The 24,587-nt window shown below is 36.9% G+C and overlaps 1 long non-coding RNA gene across 4 annotated transcripts in view; it reads right to left on the reverse strand.

Moving 5' to 3' along the window:
* Nucleotides 1-24,587, reverse strand: part of LOC108448368 — a 132,865-nt gene that overhangs the window by 34,920 nt on the left and 73,358 nt on the right. For all 4 annotated transcript variants that reach the window (XR_001864268.1, XR_001864269.1, XR_001864267.1 and 1 more), the window contains exon 7: nt 1,657-1,804. This is a non-coding gene — a long non-coding RNA (uncharacterized LOC108448368). The remainder of the gene's footprint in view (nt 1-1,656; nt 1,805-24,587) is intronic.

Genomic DNA, 24,587 nt, shown 5'->3' on the forward strand with positions numbered 1-24,587 from the left:
TATCAAATGGCAATGTATTTCATCATTTGAGATTAAACAAGAAATTCAGAAGGATGTTAATAAAGAAATCGACAGTCTCCAATGGAGACTCTGTTTGCTCTATTTTCTCAGAAAGATTTTAAAAGGTTTCTTTCTCATGACTTTGGCCTTAAATTTTCACTCTATTTTCTTTCTTTGAAATAAACGATGTCTGAGACTATCCCACAAACCAGAACCACTTTACAAAGAAGAATCTAAAAACAACCCTTAATGTGCTGAAAGCTCTAACCCCAAACAGATGGGATGCCATTACTAAAAGGCAGGTCCTTAAAATCTATCATCATTATAAAAAGCTTGGACATTGTTAAATCTGGGATGCTGTGTGCCCAGCTGGATTAATTAATACCCACTACTCATTGACCTTTCACTGAAAATGTGGACAATCATTCCCCCAAAGACAGATGATTCTCTCCCTTGCCTTACATTGATGATGCATACAAAGCCTTTTGATGCAAAGAGAGGAAAAAAACCTAATAAGTGTACAATCCCAGTTCATGTCGTTTAATTCTATGTTAAAGGAAATTTCATAGCATATTCCAAGGAATGTGTGTCAGTAAACTTTCAGTGCAAAATTCAGAACGCTAGCTCATCAGGCACATCTAGTCATTCATAACACTCTAGTGTCTTCACAGATGTACAGACATGCAGCTCTGCTGGTTTCAATACAATTCACTTACATTGCTGACTCTGCTTTAGTGCAAATTATGGCCAGTCTTTTACAGAACATACAAGTGTTCACATATCCTTTTCATTCCTGTTACATTAAAGAATTGTTGCGGTTTACTGTGTTTACTAGGTTAGACAAGAAATAATCTGTGTTGAACTTTTATCCACATGGAGCCTTTACAGTGCTGTTCTCCAGTAAACCAGCAGCACACATTGAAGGGTGAAAAAGAAACCTATCCAAGTCAAACTGCAGGAGACACATAAGCTGGAATTAGACCAGGACACCAGGGCTAATATCCACTATCCTATAATCAGTACATGATAACTTTAATGACCACAAATGGTCAAAATTCCAGCGTCATGTCTTATCCAGCTGAATGCTGGCAGCTCCAGCAAACCCATCCATTAACACCATGCTTGTGCACTCACAATTGACTCTGGAGGCCACCAGAAAAAGGAAATGCAAAGCTGTGGTTTCTCTTGTTACCTTTCCTAAACAATCATTTATTTCCTATGACACTGAACATGAAATAACAAGCTAAACAGATATGCTATGAGAGATATTGAACCAGCACACACCCAATTTTATGTATCATAGTAGCTACAGTGAACTCAGAAAAAAAAAAAGATAAAAAAAAGGAAAAAAGTACATAACTGCTACTTTATTTACCCTTCCCCAGCTTCCACGCATTTATGGCTCAGGGATTTTCTGATTAAGAGTTGGCATGTTTTTATTTAATAGCTTTGAGTGGATTCCCCTTCCATGAACTTGTTTGTTTCATAGTTTTGAATCTATGTCAACTTTCAGCACCGTTAAGGACCTCTGAAATGGAGTTCCATTGCTTAACATATGAGTATGCAAAAAACATTCCTTTGTTTTGAACTGCCCTATTAGTTTCACTGGATGCTCACTTCTTACACGTGAAGAAGGTACAGCCATTTTCCACTTACCTTTTTCATGTCATTCCCAGTCCTGTAGATCTCTACCAAATTCTCCGTCAGTTGATTCTACTCCAGGCTGAAGACTGTCAAATTTCCTTCATCACATGGAAGCTGCTCCAAAAGTCTGATCACCTTCATCACTCTTCGCATGTTCACTCTGAAATAGGAGCATGAGAATTACTCATAGCACTGTAGAAGCAGAATGTACGAGAGCTCTACACAGACACAGAGTCATGTTTTCCAATTTGTCTTCTATTTCTCTCCTAATAGTTCCTAACTCAGATTCTGTGTGGGTTTTTTTCTGACTAATTCACCTGAAATCAATGGAATTGGGAATTACTCAACTTCTGTTATTTAACACTGTGCCCAATTGTACCCATAGCAACTACCAACACCATGATACCTCTGGTCCTTTTAAAAGACATTGCCTACTATTTGTGATTTTCAACTGTCCAGCTAAGTTTTCAAGACATTATTTTCCCATAGAACACGACATCAAACTCTTCTATTTATCCAAAGATGAGTTGTCAACTAGTTCTCTCTGTGTTTTCTGTAGGAAGTAACAGCAGACTCTCACAAAAAGCTTGGCAAGAGTGAAGTTTGCTGTTACCTAGAAAAACTGGGGCTAAAACTACTTATCATGGACAAATACAAAACCTTTGGAGACCTTGATGTAAGCAAAAATAAGTCTGCCCTCTCCAGACAAATACACAAAATCTCAAGAAACAGCTGATTTAACTTAACTCAAAAGATTAGAGGAAATCTGGAACTGAGTAGAAACAGTGACTGAGGCTTTTAGAACCCAGAAAAGTGAAATGGAGATTAGCTTCTCTCACCGACATGCAAAACCACCAGAAGCAATATGAATTTCACAAAAAGCCCCAACACTGACTCAATCGGCAGAGCATTTCTACCAGCTCATCTGCAGCGTTGTCTCTGATTGTCCAGCTCAAGGTTTTACCATTACAGGTAAGATTTCAAATATTCTTCATCCCACCTGAGAAAAAAATAAAGTTATACATGTGCTACAGGGAAAGTAATTTGAATACAACAGAGCTTGTCCTATGCCCATCAATGTCAAAAATCACCTGTAAAATCTTTATAACCAAAAGAGATTTCCAAGGAAAGAACAAATATCACATTTGGTTTCTCACTGACTGGATTTTCAAGCAGTGAAGAAAAAAAAAACATCTCTAAGCTAAATAAATAGATTCAGAAATCAGTAAGTCTAAGAAAAAACATGGCAACATGGTTCTCCATAATCCAGATAATGAAAACACAAAAAAGTGCTCCAATAATTAATTTTTCAAAAATCAATTAATAAAAGATTTGTTCAATGGATTATAAGCTTCCTTTTATTTCCAGATTCATTTGTAGTCCACAAATGCTTGTCAACAGCAGTATATAAAGACCAGCTAGGACTGGGCAGAGAAAGGAGGAGGCAGCTCTTGTTTAGATTCATGAAGGTAACGCTCATATGCTGTAGCTGAATCTTATTTGGAAGACATTCACAAGAATTAAGGTAGAGGATAGATATTCTACATATGTATATATTTATAGAACATCAAGATGTAGACATAAAATACATAACAAAAAGGCTGACATCAGGACAGATGGCTGGTTCCTACATTTTTGCCAGGATATAGCTTCCTCTCTTCAATTATGACGAGATTTGTCAGGTTCTGATTATGTACTGACATAAAATTGTTATGTCCAATCACATAATCAAAACTATGCTACTAATAAGAAACATTAAAATAATTATAAAATATTCTCGCTACAAATCTTTATGCATTTCTATATGTATCTTCTAAATTTAAAAGCAAGTCAGAAGAGCACGGTGGGAATCTGTATTTCTTTATATGCATAATCTATGCAATAGACACTGATTTTTAAAACAGCCAAATTATGATAGAAAGAAAAATACACTGTAAGGGAAATAAAAATACATTGTAGGTAAAAAAGAATATAAAACTATTCCAAAGAAGAAATGCAAACATACACACCATAGTTTCAGTAATAAATTAGAAATTACACAACATGAAAAATACTATAATTCCTTGGTCTGCTACTAATTCCACACTGATATTATCTTTATCTAGTGATTATATAGAAGCCTAAATAACAAGTACTAATTTCTTTTCTTCATGTTATATAAGAATAGCAACTACAGAAGTCCTGAAAACGGATTTCACCCTTTTCTCTCAGTTAAATTTTGTATATTCGAAGAAACATATTTAGGCAATAGTAAGGCAGTTTTGAAAACACATAATTGGAACACATTAAATTACTTTGGTGGAAGGGGTGCCACAGGAGAACTCAAAGGTGGACATTTTTCTCAAGCTAAGTCACAAAGATGACTAGAAGGCAGGAGTATATAGTTAACATCTACTTTTTCCCTGTGAATTTTGTCCTCTATAGTATCAGGAAAGCAAATGATAGCATTTTTTTTACTCTGTGTTTTACCGCCCTTCTGAAAGCATTCTTCGTGTTCGATTGCACCATCTGGTTGGCAATTTGCCTATGTGTCCTTCCGGCTTTCTCGGAAACTAAGTGTGGATGTGCTTAGGAAAGAAATGGGAAACACTGCCACTCAAAGAGTTGCCTGCCTGCACCATTTTAATTCTGCTCCCATTCTTGCCCCATTTCTTCCATTTCATTCCAGTGTTCCTGATTCTCCTGACCATCCCTGTGGCCATGGACTGGGTTACTTCCAGTAGTGGTGATACCAAAGGTTTAAATTTCAAATTGCTTTCTAGAGAAATGCTTCCATGCATTCCCTCCATAAATAAAGGCATTTTAGGGTTGGTTTACGTTGGCTGTATTTAAGGTGCACAGCGCCACAGTATTTTAGTATGTCTTGGTGTATTCGGACACATGGTTCTTCCCTCCTCTTTCTCTCAGTTTTTGAACAACTTATGTTTTGTAACTAGGAACTTATTTTCCACACGTTTTTCACTTTTATTTTATCTATAAGGTCTTGTACCAAAACTCTAGCCATTCAATATAAGGACACCATAATGATAAAACACCAAAAACACACCTTTTTAAAAATCTTATTTATATCATGAAACAGTATCAGCAAAAATGTGGCCCTGCTTCCTCTACAGCACTCCCCCTAACCATGAGACAGTTGTGCTGGAGGGCTTTGTACAGCTAAAGACCTCATACTAGGATGACATGAAGTGGATGTAGCTCACAGTACATTGCCCACTCTCTAACAGACCTTGGAAGAACCCATGCACTATTTTCCCTAGTCTTAGACTTGCCATGTTAGAAACAATAACTTTACCCAAATAGAACAAAGATAAATGAGAGATATCCAGGACTTCCAGCCTTTTCGAAAGTAAACATAACTGGGAGCATGAAAGGTATGGTGTGCACATATCTATTGCCATCTGTGTGGGTCATATATGGGCCATATATGGGCAAATAAACATTTTCTTCCAGCAGAGGTCAAAAGCTCTAGAAGACATTGGTCTCAGAAATCACAGATATTAGAGAACTGATTTGATGAATGTATTAATGAGGATCCAGATGCAGAGATTGTACTTAAATATCTGTGTTTTCTTACCCTGGAACTAACTGCACATCTGGAAAGTGCTCTCCAGAGTAGCAAATTGTTTAAAGGCTTAAGGTTAAACCCTGAAGCCATTAGAAGTCTAAGATAGGAGACAAGGACTAATACAGCATTCAGATCCTTCAGAATCTCAGCTCAGTTAGCACCTAATCCCACAGTTTATTGGCCATGGCTGCCAACGTCACAGTCATCAATGGTTCTTTCATGGAGAGCTCCTTACGTACCTGAGGGTTTACATTTGGGCACGCCTGGAAGCACTCCCACTTCTTAGTGCTGATAAACTCAATGCTCTGGTCAGACCTTAATCCCCACTAGATTCACAAGTATTCCTCTGCCTACCACATTGCCTTCGGTGGATGTTCATCATCTAATTGGATTCCTTACAAAATATGGAATTGGAAGATCATGGAATGGTAGCATAACTTTGTGTTTTGAGCACCTACAAAAGATAGCTGCAATATCCCCACCTTAGTGACTAACTAGTGCCAGCTGCTCATTCTGTATACATTGATCAGCACACCATCCTTCTCCCTGTGCCTCACTTTCTTCCCACCTTCACTCCAAGTATTGCAATAAAAATTGCAACCCACAAGTAATAAATAGAACCTATTCATTCCATTTACAGCACTGGAAGAATGTGGTGCTCTGTGAGCAGAGCAATTTATGATGCTGACTTCAGTATGAGTAGGGAAATCCCTGAGATTATACAGTTCATCAGAGCAAGCTTTTTTCCCTTTCGTTACAAATGTCACCTTTGACCTCAACTTTACACGTGATACTTTCACATTTCTGCGCATCTCGCATCTCCCTGCTCTCCTGCAGAAAAAACTTTGTCATTACTCTCTAACTGTTGCTTGCCTCAGCAGCAGTCTCTTCTCTTTTCTGAGCTATTTATGACTTAATTTGGTGCCACAATGTTTGCTGACTACTTCTTTAACTGTCTCCTTGATACCCTGATATAAAATAATCATGCAAATCAGAATTTTTTTAATGGGAAATGCCCCTGGTTTTCCATTAAAATGCTTTTGGTTATGCAAAAGCAATGCAACAGGCTATAACCAATATGTTGAACACTGTTTTGTTACAGTCCTGCCTTGAAAACTCTTGCAATACTGAAGGAATGTCAGAATTTTAAACAGGATGCAAGATCTATATTTACATATGCAATAGTCCTTAAAAACCTTCTGAGTACAAAGAAGTTTTCAGCATCAAAAACACAAGTACATACCATAGCTAAGATACCCATAGTGTCTTAAATAGAATCATTATTCTACATTCCAACTATTGAGATATACTGCAGTATTCAATATGGCAGAGCACTGTAACTGTTAGTTAACTATGACTTTTTAATAGGAAACCCTGTACATATTAAAAATATGATATTGTCCCTAATCCTGTGAAACTAAAGATATCTTATACAGATCATGAAGATTTAGAAACCTCTGAAAAACAGATATGCCAAGCAACCCACTAGAAGGAAGCATACATTGAATTTATTAATTTATACTGTGCCCGTCTCAAAGCAGAGTCAGGAATCTTGTACAAAATCAACAAAAATTAAACCAAACTGGGCTCAGAGCTGAGAGAAATCAACTGTACCAATAAAATGGGCAGGGTGAAAGAAAACTATTCCAAAAAGATTTATCCACATCTCCAGATACTGTGCTGTCTTAGTGGACACATCATAACATCAATACTCAAAGTAACAGAAATACAATTTACAGCAAGAATAGAAATATTCAAGAAAAATAAAAAGAGAGCAATTATGACAGAGTTAATTTACAACTATTGAAAGCCACAGTATAGAGGCAATTACAGTGGAGGAAATACAAACCGTGTAAATTTTGAATGAAGATTGAGCACATTTACTGTCATACAACATCTATAGGATTTCAGCTCCAACTATTGATCATATTGCATTTCATTTGACTGCAATATTTAAACAATAAGAAAACATTGCAACTTCTGTGTGAGAGCTTTTGGGTGGGTATTCCCTCAAATATATGAACTCTTATTCTATTACTGTCCTTCTTCCTGTATTTTATTTATAACACATCAGGGTTTTTAGTCCTTTTAACAATTTTGATGACTTAGATGAATAATGATGAGGTAGCTGCCTAAATACAGAGCTACTATGAAGAAATGCCTCTGAGATCTAGGGAGAAAAGAGAAGGAAGCAGCATATTTTGTGTTCAAAAGGTACAAAGACCAGGCCATGTAATTAAAATGGCTTTTAGCTGCGTATCCTCTCCTGATCACAGAATGCATCAGATAGGAAGGGACCACAGTGGGTCATTTGGTCCAACTCTCCTGCTCAAGCAGGGCCATCCCAGAGCACAATGCACAGGATTGTGTCCAGGTTGGGTTTGAACATCTCCAGCAAAGCTCTCTGGGCAGTCTGTTCCAATCACCCAGAAAGTGAAGTTTTTCCTGATTTTCAAGTGGAAGGAATGTCCTGTGTTCCAGTTTCTGCCCATTGCCTCTCATGATATTCCTGGACCCCACAGAGCAGAGCCTGGTCCATCCTGTGACACTTCTCTTTGAACACAGACACAGATAAGATCCCTTCTGAGTCTCCTCCAGGTTAAACAGGCCCAAGCTCTCTCAGCCCAGAACTGGACACAGGGCTGAGCACAGGGTCAGGATCCCCTCCCAGACCTGCCAGCAGTGCCCTTCCAAGCGCACCCTGGAATGCCCTGGCCTTGTCCCCCAGGACGCACTGGTGGTCAGGGACACCTGGCTGTCCAGCAGCACCCCCCAGGTCCTTCTCGACAGAGCTGCTGCCCAGCAGCTCAGCGCCCAGCCCGGACTGTGATGAATTCCCTCTGCAATTCCCTCTTTTGCTCGAGCACGGACACCTTTTGGCTGGATTCCCAGGGTGGGATCCCTTTGGTGGCAATAAGCCAGGCCCAGGGTGGCTGGGCCCAGGGTGGCAGTGTTGGCAGGACCACGGAGGCTGCGTGAGGAGGAAGAGCCACCACCGGCGCCTGCTGGTTTTGACCCTTTTTTCATTGTTATGTTATTTTGCCCCTACCACTGGCGGTGAGCTTTACAACCACTTTTTTTTTTTGACATCCTGGCTCCTAGGACAGCCCAGCATCAGCCCTGCTGGTGACATACAGAATTTTACATGTTTATTCACTGAGGACAATTTCAGTGACTCCCCTGATCTCCAGCTTGCTTTTTCAGAGCCTCTGTCTAAACAATCCTCTCCTTATAAAACTAATGAAAACTTTAGCAACAGGTTCAGATTCCCTTACCAAGGGACAAGATTTCAAAGTGAGGTTCAACAACCAAATCCCAGTCAGAGAAAAAAAAGACTTTTTCTTCATCACTTAGTAGTTTTGAACTATTTATAAGAAGTTTTATTGAATGTGAATGGTACAGTAATACTTCTGAAAATATCAATGTTAAACCTCTGAGAAAATGTAAACACATTTGAGACATGAAAACAAAATATGCTATAAATAGTTGTAAGGGTGGATAGTAATCAATAATGTGTGGGCCTAACTCAATTAATTCTTCTTGTATTGCACATAATACCAATATACAGAGAAACCTTATTCTGGAAAAACCAAAGTTGCCTAAAAAACAATTTAAAAATATTTTCAATGCCTTTGCACTTCATTTAGCATTTTAAAAATTGCTAGCTAAATTATGTAACAGTAAGATAAATTAATCTCTTACAAGTATAATATAAAGAAACGTACCATCTCAAAGTTCTTCTTAACAGTTCTTATAAAAGTGTATTTCAAATTAGTAGATGAAGTCAAAATCCTTGAGTGTATTACATAAATCCCTCACAATTAATCTCTCATTTTAAATATTTCTATCTATATCTAAATATTTATTTCAAACAGTGAGTTTTCTCCTTAATTGCATGTTACATTTTCAGGGGAGTGAGCTTCCCCTCATGCCCTCTCCTGCATACCCATGAGCAAGAGAAGTACACCTGTATAAACCTTTATTCCAGGGAAAGTTTAGCAGAACATCTTTTACACCTATGAATAAAAAGCATTTTCCCCTTCATTTTACTAGGAATCTTATTGATTTAGATCATAGCTGAAGCCCCCAATCAGCTTTATCAGAAATGAAGCTCTTCATACCCTTAATTATAACACAGTTTTCATTTGCCCTTTAAGGAATCACAATACATCAGGATATAATTTTCTCTCCTGAGTGCTTGCCTCCAGATTATTAGTACTTTCTGAAAGTTCCAGCCAAAACAGCTCATTTCAAAAATGCAACAAAGAGAATACTGAGTGCTTTGCCAGGGTTAGCAAAATCCGGCAACTTGTTCCTTTAAATGCTTTTGCACTCCCAAACTTGAGGGCAAAGGTATAAGAAACAGAGGCAGGGAGGGGAAGCTGAAATTGTAAAAGAAGGAAAGTAATGAAGGAAAGAATCTGAAGGACAACTCTCCTCAATAAATTAAATTAGGCTAGTCCAAAACTGGAGAAGAAAAAAAAAAAAGAAAACCAATTCTCCAATACTTAATGGCAACTTACAGAGCTATAGCAGAGAGTCCCAGTAGCGCTCTCACAGAACTGTGGCATCAGTCAGGTTGGGAGGGACCTTGCTGGGTCTACAGTCCAATCTGTTGCTCAAAGCAGGGTCAGTCCAGAATTCAGATCAGATTTTTCATGGCTTTGTCCATTTGGGTCTTGAAAAGCTACATAAACTGGAGAGTGCACAACTCTGGGCCTGTTCCAAAGCTTAATTACCCTCTAGCAAATTTATTTTTCTTTGAATCCAGGCAGATCCTCCCCAGTTCCAGTTTGAGCATCACCTTTGTCCTGCCACTGTGAACCTCACTATGCTTTCAGCCACCTCCTCTTTTGTCTTCCAACTTTTGGAAATAATTCCAAGATCAGACAAGCTGCTGGGGAAAAAAAACCCCAGGACATTAAAACTGGATTACTACAGAGACTGGGTGGAGGAATTACATGAAATAAAATGCAATAATAGCACTCAAATAAACAGTTAAGATAGAAATAGAGTGAAAGAGCATGAGAATTGGGACTCAAATTCTGTGGCCTGGTGTCTCTAACAAGAAACATGGTGTAACAGTATAAGTGCAGACAAAGGAGATGGAATAAGCCTTCTGACTTAATTCTGACCTTAATTAGGTATTTACCAACTTTCCAACTGCAAGATTTTCTTTTAATGCAGTTTTCTGTATAATAAACCATGTACCTACTTAATTGATTTTGATACAAGAGAACAACTGATAAATTAGAAGCAGAGAGTCATGAAAAGCCCATGGCATACAAGTTGTGATGACTGCTATAGCATCTGCCATAGTTTTCAGGTCTGAATTGCCCTTTAGTAACATTAGTTTCCCAATGTGTGACTGTTTTTCCAGGCACTTTCTGAGATTGGCCATTGTATAAGTAGCTTAAACTTTTTTCATACAGACCCTTTTCAAAATCTCATTACTGAAAACAGGAACAGTTCAACTGATGTGGATTGAAATTCTTGGACTTTGCAAGTATATAATATTTCTGAATGCATAAAGTGACAACTCAGCAGGTACTTAGGTATGTGCATACTAATTGCATACTAATAGTATTTTTTATATCAGTGGAATTGACAATGTTTTTGAAACGGATCATCCACATACCCATAATGCCAAGTACGAGATCACACTAAACTCAGAGAAAAAAAGGGACACAAAAGGCCAGAAATATGATAAGTAATGGATATGTTAATATCTAACAGGCATTGCAAAAAAAAAAAGAAAGGAGACAGAAGAATATTAGTAAGTGGTCATGACAACAGTTCAAGAACACATATTCAAGATGTACATAAAACCTTTAGAAAGATTTTCATTCTCTTTTGCCCCAAAGACTCAGCAAGAACTGTTGTGCTTTTTGAATTGGTAGCTTAGTGGCAGATGGGGATCTTGCCTTTAAAGCAATTTATTAGTTAATTAATTAATTAGAGAGCAATTCAGTATCAGATCACACTCCTGAATGAAGTGGAAAGCAGTCAAAGAGAGGATCTGGGATATGCCTTTTGCTTTTTTGTTCAGGAGGAATAGTGCAGCATTTAACCCATGTTCCTTACTGGACAATCTCATGGGAAAGAGAGTTCCAGTTCACACAGCAAAACCACAGCTGAAATCATTCTGACCAATGACGGAGCAAATGCATCAATATAATCTGTTGCATAAATGTTGGGACCAAGCCTGCAAAACCTCATTCTGTGAATAATCCCATCAATACAGAGTCTAGATTAAAGGATACACATCAAACCCCAGCAGAGTTAAGGTTTTAAGCTCAGCATTTTAGAGATAATGTTCATATAAACATCCAAACATCTGGGACATTCATTAGAATCCAAGTGCAAAGCTCTCAGGCTCTGACCATTGACATGCTGGCGCACAGCAATCTCTGTGAGGCAATCAAGCTCTTTTTCAGAATTATATGATCATCTCTATGTATACCCCACTTTTTAAATTTTTCAAAAGCTTTCTAGCTTTTGATTTACTACTTTTCTTCTGGGGTTTATCAACTGCTTTTAGCTTCCTGGCACACTCCCAAACTCATCTGGGTAGTAGCATGAACCCAGTGATCTTGGCATCTAGAATTCTATCTTTAAAAGACCAAATACCTTTGTTAGTGTCAGGGTAGGTTCAAGCTTTCAATACACAAACCTGCTCTCTCCTGCAGAGCACACACACAGAAATAACCATGTTCCCAATGCAGCCCACACACCGACAACCCAATTGCTTTGTGGTTGCTGTGTCACACTTAACCTCACTGTTTTAAACCTATGTTTCCTATATACAGTGGTAATTGGAAATGGCCTTCAACAGCATCTCAAGAACACAATTATACAATATAATGACGTTTGAGAATTAGCACGACGCTATATCACCCTGTTTATCCATAAGTAACAGGGTATGATGAACGAGAAAACCTGATCCTAGCTAATGCCTTTCTGACCACCAAAATTCACTAAATGGATGATTCTAATTGCTTTCCAGTGCTTCTGAAATAACGCATTTGCTAAACTTTCCTCTTATAATCTATATAGATAGTCCTACTTAAAATAAAATCTACCTGTGTATGCTTTAGGCCCTACTTTAATGAAAGTCTACCCTTATTGTAGATATGGCCACACAGAAACCATGGAAGTGACATTACAGACCAGGATGTTCACTTATGTAAAATGCTTTTTTAATGAAAAACTGACATTTTGCTAAAGTAATCAGCCCTGAACTTATCAATAGGTAAAACACTAATCTCTCCTTTGCCAAACCCTGGGGATTGCACAACTGTTTAATCTTGCGTAAGTTTTCATTGAACTATTTTTTAGGTGATTCAAAATATTCACAAGCCTTATTTAACACAGGACACATTTTCACCTTTCTCTGTTAGACTTTATTTGGGGGCCCCCAAAAAAATGAATGCTTTCCCATCCCAAAATCATAGCATGGATTGAGTTGGAATGAACTTTAAAGACTATCCAATTCTAACCCCTGCTATGGGAAGGGACATCTTCCACTAGACCAGGTTGCTTCAACCCCTGTCCAACCTGGCCTTGGACACTTCCAAGGATGGGGCAGCCACAGCTTCTCTGGGCAACCTGTGCCAGCACCTCACCACCCTCACTGGGAACAATTCTAATCTAAACTTACTTACTCCCTTCTCAGTATGTGCATACAATTGGTAGCTAAGATCCATGCTAAAAGGCACTATAAACACTGATTTTTTAATTCCTTTAACTGATAGAGAAACGGAATGTCTTGAGGTTTCCCAGTTCTGATGAGCTCTCCTGTGCCCAGTATTCAGGTCCCAAACCAACTTCCCCTAAACAGCAGCTGGCACAGGTAGAATGGTGCATGGACACAGAAGCACCAGTTTCCATGAAGATGGTCCATGTTAGTAAATACACTGCCCTGGTCATTTTGCTACTCAACCTGGTTTTCCCTGCAAGGGTAAAGTCTGCTCCGCTCCTCTGCCTTGAGGACACGTGGATCTACAACTCTGCTGCATAATGAAAGTGCCTGTTGCTGCCAAGATTTGGAAAATGTTTGGGCACAGGTGTCAGTCCCTTGTCAGCCTCCAGGGCTAATAAACAGGGTCTCTGCAATGTAAAATGAGACAATACATTCACAAAGTAATCATGTTTTCCCAGAACATGCTAAGCTCCAAAATAAATGCATTTCAAACATTATAACATTCCTGTATTCATAAGGCTCATTACTGTTTTTAATTTTGCTTGCTGCTTATTTACTGTTTACTCTCTTGCTTTACTACCCTGGTGAAATTGCTGTTAATTGATACCCCAAATGGGAAAAAAAAAAAAAAAGAACACAATTCCAGAAATGCTTGGTCCCTAACTAATCCTGCCATAGACTCGCTACTGCCAAGATGGCACGGTATTAAAAGGTTAAAAGAACGTCTTCCAAAATTTCTGTATCCTCTCTAATGTCTCTTGTCAATCTTTTAAAGTGGCTTTTTGGCAGTGAAAGTAGCCCTCTCTATTCTATGACAAAACACTTTCAACAGAAGATGACCTTACAAGCAAATGTCTCTCTGATGACTGCAGCTGTCTTAGCAGGATTTTCACAGAAACAAAGTCCCTCTGAAGAATGAGAAGTACTACAACATAAAAACCTACAAAAAGATTCTATATCCCTCAAAAAGGTAGGATTCCCAGCAGACTCTCACACTTTAGCTTTTCAGGGAGCCTTCCCCACAATTGGCTAATAATTTTTGAATAGCATTCCCCAGGGACACACAGCCCCACTCCCCACATGCGGCACAGGCACTTGGTCTGGTTTTGTTCTGGTTAATGAATCGTATTCTACTTAGATGGAAAAATTTCTGTTGTCCCTTGAAAATCCCCCTGACTGTCCCTCAAGCTGCTTGCCTACCCCAGTGCCACCTGTATCTGCCTCCATTGATAATGGTGCCACTTTACATCTATCCAGCTACACAGATGCCAGTTTGCTCTTCAACAAAGCCAGTCTGTTCCATGCATAATTTCATGAGGCTGAACCCCTATATCTTATGATGGCTTAAAAACTGCTTATCTAGGCAGTTCTCTGCAAATTCTCATAGGCTTTTGTGCATGCCGCATTGTGAACATTTAATGTTTGCACTCATTTTAGTTCAGACTCATTCCACTGCACAGTATTTGCAAAAACCCCTTTCTGACTGGGAAAATTGTGCAGTAAAACAAGTAAAATCAGCTGATAACAATAAAGAATAGTGCACAGTTGCTCATTTCCTTAGCAAAAACCCAATCAATTTAGCAAAGCAACAAAATCAATTAAATATCAGCTATTCCCCAAAGCTACTGCTTGCTTTCTTCCATCTGAACTCTGGAGCCTTTCTTTCTGTGATGGCATAAATGACAACAGGAAGATTGGAAACAATGGTCATGGTGTTCCTTCACCTTTCTCTCAGGAGCAAGACCAGCAGAAAGGATTTTCTAGGGAAAATATCATGCAAAAAAAACTCTTCTGTCTGAGGGAAATTTACATTTGAACCTTATTGATAAGAAGAAGGAATGATTAATTTCTTCTGTAAATCGTGCACAATAGCTTGGGGTTTGGTACCGTATTTATCCACAGAGAGTGGGATAAAACTATCACTGTGTGCTCTACCAGGCAGCAATCTGATACCATCAGTGTAACTCACAATACTTCATATTGCATATGAAATAATAATTGACTGCTCCATTATGACAACATTTTTAGCTTTATGATTAAAAACATGAAGTTCTAAGTTGCAAAACTGATTTCTTTTGCCTGTCTAAAAAAAAAATGCTCTATTAAGCCCAAAACAGATATTTATTAAAGAGGTATGCATAAATACTCATAGTCCAAGTGTGTGAAGTACAGTACTTCATCTTGACCACAAGCATCCTTGTATAATTTGCTAGGTTATATCTTAAAAAAGAGCTAAATCTACTGACAGGTACCACATACCTTTATCCAAGATGCATCAGGATTACTGCACCCTGAAACTCCTGTTATTTTTCAGTCTGCACTATAATCATACCATAATTATCAATCATTATTTTTATGGCTAATAACAATTATGAATATAATTTAATACAACAGTAATTTATATCAACATCAAATAAATGGAAATTAATAGATTTACCTTTTTCTGAAAATTTTCCCGTTGATGTAAGTTATGGTGAAGTCAGTACATTTTTTTAAAAATACACCAGTGATATGACTAGTAAAACTTATTTTTGCAGTTCTTTTACAGTAATTTTCTATCCAAAAAATCCCATCTTTTAGTAATAATCACCACCAGCTAACTACGTTTTATGAATGCCTTATTTCTAAGTATTAATACTCTATTCATTTTTTCAATTGGCTTTTAACGCTATAGCTTTAAGTGAAAAATCTTTCAGATTAGCTGACAAAAATAACAACCTTTTACAAGATTAACCCATTCCTTTGGAACCTTCCAAGTTAGTGAGATATGTTCCTTGAGAAATAAAATGCAAAAGCCTTTGACATGAAGACTTGCTATGCAAACTGATTGTTCACAGGGCTCAATCCTGCTCCATTAAAGCTCACAGAAATTATTCCTCAGCTGCAATGTGACTGTGATATTGAAGCATTTAGGGCAGCTTTCTAAAACATTTTTTATAAAAGGGTTTAAGCATGAAACTGAAAAATTCACATCAATGCTTTCTGTGAATCCTTTTAAATTGACAAAAATCACACACTAAGCTACTAAGAACAGTCTGAGAGTGTGAGGCAGCGAATGCAATGCTTTTTAACAACACATTTTCAGTTATTACTATAAAATTGTAATTAGATAGTAAATTACAATGTTAATATTCACTTTGAACAAATAAGTGTTTGTAGTTGTAGAACTGGGCATTATTATGGTAGCACAGGGACCTATTCACCAAGTAAGACATAGACTTTCTTCATAAAAGTTATTCTATTCTGTAGTTTTTCCTTATGAACTTGCGGGAAATGCTGGCTTTTTATGTGCACTATTTGCTGTAGTCATCTTCGCCAACAACAAAATCTGTATTTCTCTTTGGGGAAGTGCCAAAACAAGCATTTCTCTCATCTGGTTCCACTACTATCCAAATAATATAAAGACATGAAGGAATCATTCCTCCCTGCACAGAAAAAATTATTGACACGCTTTAACCAGTTTTACAGGAACTGTAATGTTGCTCTCTCCGTTGTGAAAACAAAGTTACTCCTATAATGTTTACATTATATACTAAAAGATACTAAAATATCTAAAAACATACATAATATATGAAATTAAACACATTACATAAATATTTGTGATAAAAATAATAACAAAAACAGACTATATTATACTCTAATAGATGTGAATATGTATAATATGTATTATACCTAGAATATCAATAACAGTTAAAAATAGAAAATTCCTACTGTATTTTAATTATTTTTACTGACTTTTTCCCTCGCCTTTTCTTTTTTTTCCAGTTAAGGAAGTTGTTTTGAAACACATACAAAGTTTTCTTTTCCCAGTTTGCATACAAAGAGAGATTGAAGAAACATTTTATTTATTATGTTAAACCATTTGCAATATATTTTGAATAACCACTGTTTATACAAGTTGAAATTTGATTTTAGAAAAGTCTCTGAAAGCATGGTAGAGCACAGCTCAGTGATAAACTTCTGCAAATTATGTCACAGGCATGTAAAATACAATTTAAACTATGATCCACAAGAAAGGATTCATTACACACAGAACTAGCTAGCTCCAGAGTAGGCACGCACGGAGATGTCTCATTCCATGTGTATAATAAATACCTTCCAGGAAAAGTGTGAGAAAGCAAAGTTTGCATCCCTTTGGAATGTCAGGAATCACCATGTTCCACGAGCAAAAAGCCAGTGACCATACAATGACCACAGAACTTCTGCACAGAAACCTGTGAGGACTGAAGCTGAACAAGGCAAATCTCCACTGGGCAAAAAGGGGACAAAACATTTCTAAGAGAATTTGATTTTAAAATTTCAGTGATTTATTGACTCTGCTCATCGGTTTCTCCATAAGTCCCAGGAGAGATGGATGAGTGAGCAGAGAGGAGGTAAAACTGCCAAAAGGTGCATGATAAGTACATTTATCACATGGGTTTGCAATTTATCTTATATGTCTCAAATTTTTCATAGAGCCCCCATTTGTAATCACCATGTGAAAAATTAGGGAGGCATATGATAAATTAAGCCGTGAATTGTGATTTCTAATAAGTTAATTATTTATCCATGCAATTTAAATTTAACTTCTAATCACATCTAGTCTTTCAGGACACAAAAGACCAAACAGAGGAAAACACACAAGAAAGACCAAAATGAGACAAAGTAAAGACAGAAAATGTTTCATCAATGTAAATGCATTTTCATAACCTAGTTTCTGATCCAGTATTTCTGAAAACAATAATTTCAACTTGTCAACTGAAAAGATTCCAGAATCTTAGACCACATGAGGAACTTTGTGACCAAAAATGAAGTATCTCTTAAACCAAACTGCCTTTAGGTAGTACTATCACATTACTGGCCCATTAATCCTTTTCCTCAGGACTTAACACATTCCAAAATGTCTTAGCCATTTCATTTTAAGATCCCATCCAACAAAAAGCTTCTTTTTTTTTTTTTTTCTTAACCACAGCTATCCTGGAATCCTTAAGAATATATCCATCTACCTATCTCAATTAATCTTGTTCTTAAATTTATACACTGGTACTAATTGCACTCTAGCCACCCAGTATGTAGCTGAAACTACTGTACCAAAAACAAAACAACAACAAAAAAATAAGCTAAGTATTTAACTAGTTTGGATAAAATCCATTATTTTCATTAATGGATCTCATTTTTATTTTATTGAGGTTTTTTACTATCCAGATTAAAAGCACATTTTTTATTGTTTTTCCTAATGCAATTCTGTGTGATGCGCTCAGAATGAATGGAATAGTTATTGGGGTTTTTTTTTGTCCTTCTTGCTTTTTTATCCTGGTCCTATTCCTATTATTTACTACTTTTCACGTTAGCATTATACCATATACTGTGTACACAAGTACACATACACTGAATATGCCTATGTACAAACACCTTTACACATACATATGTGTACATATATATACACACACACATATGTGCTCTTAGAAATCTCTTGTAACCTGCATCCTTTCTACTGTTGGAAAGAAGTAGAGTAGCTCTAAACAATAAACTGTTACTAAACAGATATAAGCTTTTGCAGTATTTAAAAATTTTAAACTATCTTTCCCCACCCTAAATAATTTAGCCAATTTCCTCAATGAAATTAGGCAAACTCGTATTCCAAATCGCAATAAGAATTTGAACTCTATCCGATACTTAAAAGACTGTAAAATATTAAAACCACTTGTTTAAATATTTGGGTCATGTAAATTCCAGGAGACCTAAGTGTAGAGTTTCCAACATAAATAGTCATGACTGTCATTCTTGTAGGTGAAAGTAACGTGTGGGATGACAGAGAGAAAAAATCTTTAGAGCCAGGGTCTGCTCTTGATTCCAATGTAATTTTTATGTGAGTATTGCCATTCATTTCTGTGGAAAGATTCAAACATAAGACCTATAAGGTGTAATGGATATTAATGTAATTCTTTGCGTAGTCAAGTAGTTGTTTATGGAATATGAAAGTTTCCTATAATCCTTCTCTGTTGCACCTCCAAAAAGAGTGGGTTTTGAGCCTGATACCCAGGTACAGTTGTAAATTGTGCAGACAATCACTAGTACATAGAGAAAAAACATCTGTGGGGAAAAAAAATCTCAAATTACTGTCTACAAGGGCAAAAATCTAGGCTTCAGGAAAGTGACTATAATTGCACACAAAACATGGAGCAGGACCAGTCTATGCCAATTAAACATTTGGTCTAAGTTGCTTACAGTAACTTTCCCATAACTACAGTTTATATTTCTCTCGTCATTGTAACTAATTGAGAGCAATACTTTGCATTCCACAGAGTTTAAAAAAAACCTCTTAGTGGAAGTAAAAGTTATTATTCGCAGCTAATAGAATACTCAGTATCACTAAAGATTAATTACTGCTATTTTGAGGGCTTCTGAAAGACCAAGAAAATGATATGCACTGAGCACATACAAGGAAAACAAAGAATTAAAGACAGAATCCACATATTTACAGGTATTGTGACTCTTCCTATGAAATAGACAAATAATCTCAATTATACCATTGTTTTCTATACAACAGACTCATAATGCTTTTCAAAGTTTAACTCTCATGAATTGCTGATAGATCTTTACTTACAGTATGCAAGGTATAAACAAGCAGGAAAAAGCAAATTGTTAGTTGTACTTACAGATTGACCACTTTGATAACATGGTGAATGCACTGTTACTTAAGCTAACAGAAGGTTTGGCCTTTTCCCACAATTTCAGCCTGTATCAGACTGCACACAGTTGCATCACAATATATCATGATTAGTCTTCCAGTATCTGACCTGCCAAAAGAGGTGAGCTGCGGAGCTGTTTAAACAGTAGCCCTCACCCTGCTAGTTTTGTCACCTCAAGGCATCACTTTTTAAAGCATGGCTCTTTTCCTTAGAGAAGCCAGGCTAGAAACTGAGCCTACCACTTGGCTTGCCACAAGGTATTATCTGGAATTTCTTTTCTGGACTTGATAGTAGGCAACTCAACCTCCAAAGCTGAACAGTTCTACTTACAAGCTCAGCTTACTGCTCATGTCTGTGAAGCTTGATTTATTTTTACCACATCCCAACCTACCAAAACATGGATTGTTTATTTGACAGAAAGAATAAGGCACTTGCTGTCTGTTCCTGTGCTTCTCAGAAGTTGCAAGCAACGCCATCTGGAGCAGACTATTAGTTGGAAGGGTTCCAAAAGGTACTCCATTAGTTTCTAGGGAAAGTGGTCTTGAGTTGTGCACAAGATGTTTTGGCTGTATGGCAACCCATGAAATAAGATCTTATGAAGCCATGAAGTCCTAAAATAAATGACAGTAGGATTTAAAAAAAAAAAAACAAATAAATGCACTATTTACCTGTTTGTCCACTAAAGACAAAGGGACTTTTATGAGTCACACTATTTTGGCTAATATTGTGTGCATCTTGAAAATCTCACCTAAAAGACTTTATTGTACACTTTTGACAAAACTTAGAATAGAAACAATATTTTGAAGCTCAATTACATCTTTCCTGTTACAAACTGGCAATGGAAACAGGTTTCTTAATATGCTCTGGCTGTAGGAAATCATGATCAGATTTCAACCCACAAAAGTGGTTAAGGCAAAAGGTTTCAAAAGAGGAGAAATCCTAAATCAGCATATCATGCTGGTATGGTGATAGATGCTATAGGAAATGCACAGGTTACGATGTAGATTCAAGTTTTTCTTGCTAAATGAAGAGAGAAATCTTTCCCCCTAATTTTGGAGATGTAATACAAACCCTATGTGGTTTATCCCTTACCTGAAAACCCAGATTGTCTTTATGGACTATTTATCTCTCTTTGGAAATCTCATTTCAGACTCTTTGGCAAGTTTGGGAGCTGTTTTCCAATAGGATCATACTACACATAGAGTCAATCCAGACCTATCTGCAGAGCTGTCCCATAAAACATTCCAGTTCCAAGGAATGACCCCGCTCGAGCAACATTGGTTTCCATAACAGGAGACAAAATACCAGTAACGCTTGTGTTGAAAGTAAAAGGTTGCAGAAATATAGAATTAGTATCTTTATCACTTTCTATGTCATGGAAAGGGTTAATCTCTGGCAAAGCTGAGAGCTCAGGGAGGTGTGTCACTCTGGCCAGAAAATTCCAGATACTTTTTCTTTTTTTTTTCCTTCTTGATTTTTAATCTGAGGGGAAAAAAATGTTCAGTGAGAGGTGGTATATTTTTCTTTACCATTGTCTACACAGGAAATAAAAGAAAAATTTCCTTAGTGTTTGTAAGAATTAATGACAGAAGAAATTTGATTTACTTTCTCTTATGAGCAAAGCATAAGCATTAAAAAGCAGAAGATAACTCTGTGGATTTATGCAGCAAAAATATGATGTGGGACAATCCTGGTGAATGTACAGATGCTCTATAGGTCTGTACAGGTCTGAATATTCTCGCTGTGGACTGATCCTCAGTTCTGGACTGCCAGATGATTCAAGACTGGCAGAAGTTTGATCAGTTTCCTTTACTTGAAAAAAGGAAATTAAAATCACCATGTCTGGTGCTTGGCATGTGGATCTTCTAGCTTTAGGAAGCAGTGACACCAATCAATTTTACCTTAACTATTAATACATAACTCAGTCAAAACCCTACATATGAATGATGGCACCACTTCCATTAAAAACAAAAACCACCACCATCAAAAAAACCAAACCAAAGTAAACAAAACCAACCAAAACAAAACCTGAGTTCATAGTAAGATAATGTTAAGGTGGAAAATCCAAGCCTTCAGAAATCAGGAGATACCAGGATTTAGCTTACACGTGTTGTCTTGCTTCAACTTGATACGTTTGGATACAGCCTTTTATTTTGTGATCTCATGATACTCTTCCATGCTGTAGAGTGCCCAGGAGGTTGGTTTTATACCAAGTTTGTTATGTGCAATGTACACATATTACATCCTCATGTTCTACATATTTAATAGCAGTTCTCATCTTCTAAGACATACTCATGGCTGAGTTGTTCATTAAGCAATTTTTAAAGAGTTTTATGGCCCTGTGAACAATAATTTTTTGTGGAAGCAGACTAAATTGTATGCTGTGATAATTACACCAAACTAATTGTAGGCAAAATTAGCGAGGGGTCGGACCAATTTAGTTTCACAAGAAAATATATTCTTTGCTTACACCTTAAATGATCTTTAGAAAATTAATCATGTAAAACTGAATCTCCTTAAATCAACATATATAATTTTCTGTACCTTTGCTGTGAAACAGGAAGTCTTAACATTGCTTTAAAAAATGCAACTGACTAAATGTTTTTTTGATTACCATTTTTGTTTAAATTACCAATTAACTTTACCCTAGAGAATCAAGCAACGCAAGTCTTTTACACTCTATCGGTACATTAAAACCATACCTAAACACAGCATGTAAGGAAGAAACATCAATAATACAAGTACTTTTTCCAAATCTCTTTTACTACCAGCTATAACATCAGCCCAATAATTGTCTCTAATATCATGATACTCACATATAATTTCCTTCAATTTCCTGTCTCCAGACAACGTGAAGTCCATTGTGGAGCTCTTACACAGAAGCCTTTGATGTTTCAAGCATGTCATTCGGACAGTGTGGGAGAGTTGTAGCTGCCATTTCAGTCACCAGTGGTACAGCCTGACTCCCTAGCTCTGCTCCAGAGGTTTAGTTCATCCCTAAGACACTGTGACACTGACCTAACATCCAAGCAGGTGGACTGCACTCTCACTGGGCAAAATTTCACACGTAATGAGCAATATACTCCTCATTTTCCTTGTTTGAGATAATTTCTGGTACTATCCTTACTGATACAAATTTGTACTAATTTGAAAGTTTTATCATTTATAAATGGTATTTTATGACTTTACAGAATAACACTTTGTAGAGTCAGTGACATAATTTACATCAGTGGTTGCTAAAGAGCTGGGAAACTACTCAATAAGTAGCTATTCAATTATTTCAATTGAAAAAATGGAACTGCAATTGTTACAAAACAACGATTCTTTTATTTCCTAGTAAAATATTATCCCACCAAAAAAAAATCATGTGAAAATATTGTTTCTTTAGCAAAATTACTCTGATTCAAATAGTTTTAGATTTTGTAGCATGTAAAACATTGAGTTGCACATGTAATACTAACACTCACTAATTGTAATACTTAGAATGCACTGGAAGGACTTGAAACAACTTTGCCAAAACAAAATCGTTGAAGCCAATTATTTGGATGCAGTGTTCCAGCAACATGTTAACTGAATTTAAGTTTTTCCCATAACAAAACTATACATTTGAATTTTTCAGTAAAAAAATTATTCCGTCAGCTGCTTTTGATCAGCTACAGCAAACACCAGATTTTCCCTAAAGTATTTGAAAGGTACTTCCTTTTTAACTTGAGGACTTAAAAGATTAATACAGCAGAGTTTGTATTTTTTGCTGGCATAAAGTATTCCTTGCATTTAAAAACTGTTTTAGCACAACTGTCTACAAGTAAAAGTACCAAAAACGTCGTATTTACAGTGACCTTGCTGAGGATTACATAATTCTTGTCTGTTTCATCACTTTTCAGTGATTTTGGAGCTAAAGCTTTTTTGCCATTCATGAAGCCAACTTTTTTCTGCAAAAGACAGCAATGCCAATCCAATCTACGCTGTCTTTTGCTCTTTTATGGATGCTTGCATGCATATATAGATTCCTGAGGAAGATTATAGAGATTCCTGAGGAAGATAAGAGCTGGTCTGTGGGATACGGGAGTCAGGAAACTTTACATGACCTTGAGTGCATGCCTGCTGAGGGTTTTTTCCTTCCCCTTATCCCAAGAAGGAAAAAACTCTTTTTAATGAATAATTCTGGGAAGTGCCATTTAACATTTGTGACTGTCAATGAGGTGTACAGGAGACTAAGAGCAGCTCTGTGAAGTGAACTGTCCTGGTGAAGAAGTCACACAGGTGGGAGACAGCACAACCCTCAGCACAGCCACTCTCATCTGCTGTGACAGAGGAGAAACAGGTGGAATTATTTTGCATTGAGGCAAAAAGCAGGTACCTCCTCACTGGAAAGGTCTGAACACATGGATGATAACCACTTAACACTCCTGCTTATTAAGGTCCACACACTCATAACATGGATAATACATTACATCAGCTTGAAATAAAAATGAATCATGGGCAAGGAATATATAGACACAGACCCTGCACATCAAAACACGCCACTAAAGTTTAAGGAGCAAAGATGATGGAACAAAGACACAAAGCATTTATAAAATCTTTAAACGTTAGCTTCAGCAAAGTAGCTACAAGAAATGCCCTCAGAGATAGAATATCTAAGAAAAATAGTACTGGCATCTAATTACAGCAGTAGAGTTTGCTGCTTTTATCTGTAATTGGACTGTATAGTCTTTCATTCTAATTTACTTTACATCCAAACTGTGATAATCAAGACAAGCAGAACAGAATGGCTTGTAACTGGCTATACCACCGACACCAGTTAATGCCTAATTATAACAACTAAATTAAAGAGGGGACTGTAAGGAGGTTGAGTATCAGTTTGAAGCATTTAATTCTGTGGAAAGAAATAGAGATTTTAAATCCTTAGTAAAAAAATCAATATTATGGCTCATTATATTGGTATTGCTAAACAGATTAATGAAATTAAGTATTTTGTTTTTTAAAGAAAAGTTTTATCATG

The sequence above is a fragment of the Corvus brachyrhynchos genome, unplaced genomic scaffold (genome assembly GCF_000691975.1).
Source record: "Corvus brachyrhynchos isolate BGI_N302 unplaced genomic scaffold, ASM69197v1 scaffold26, whole genome shotgun sequence".
Lineage (NCBI taxonomy): Eukaryota > Metazoa > Chordata > Aves > Passeriformes > Corvidae > Corvus > Corvus brachyrhynchos.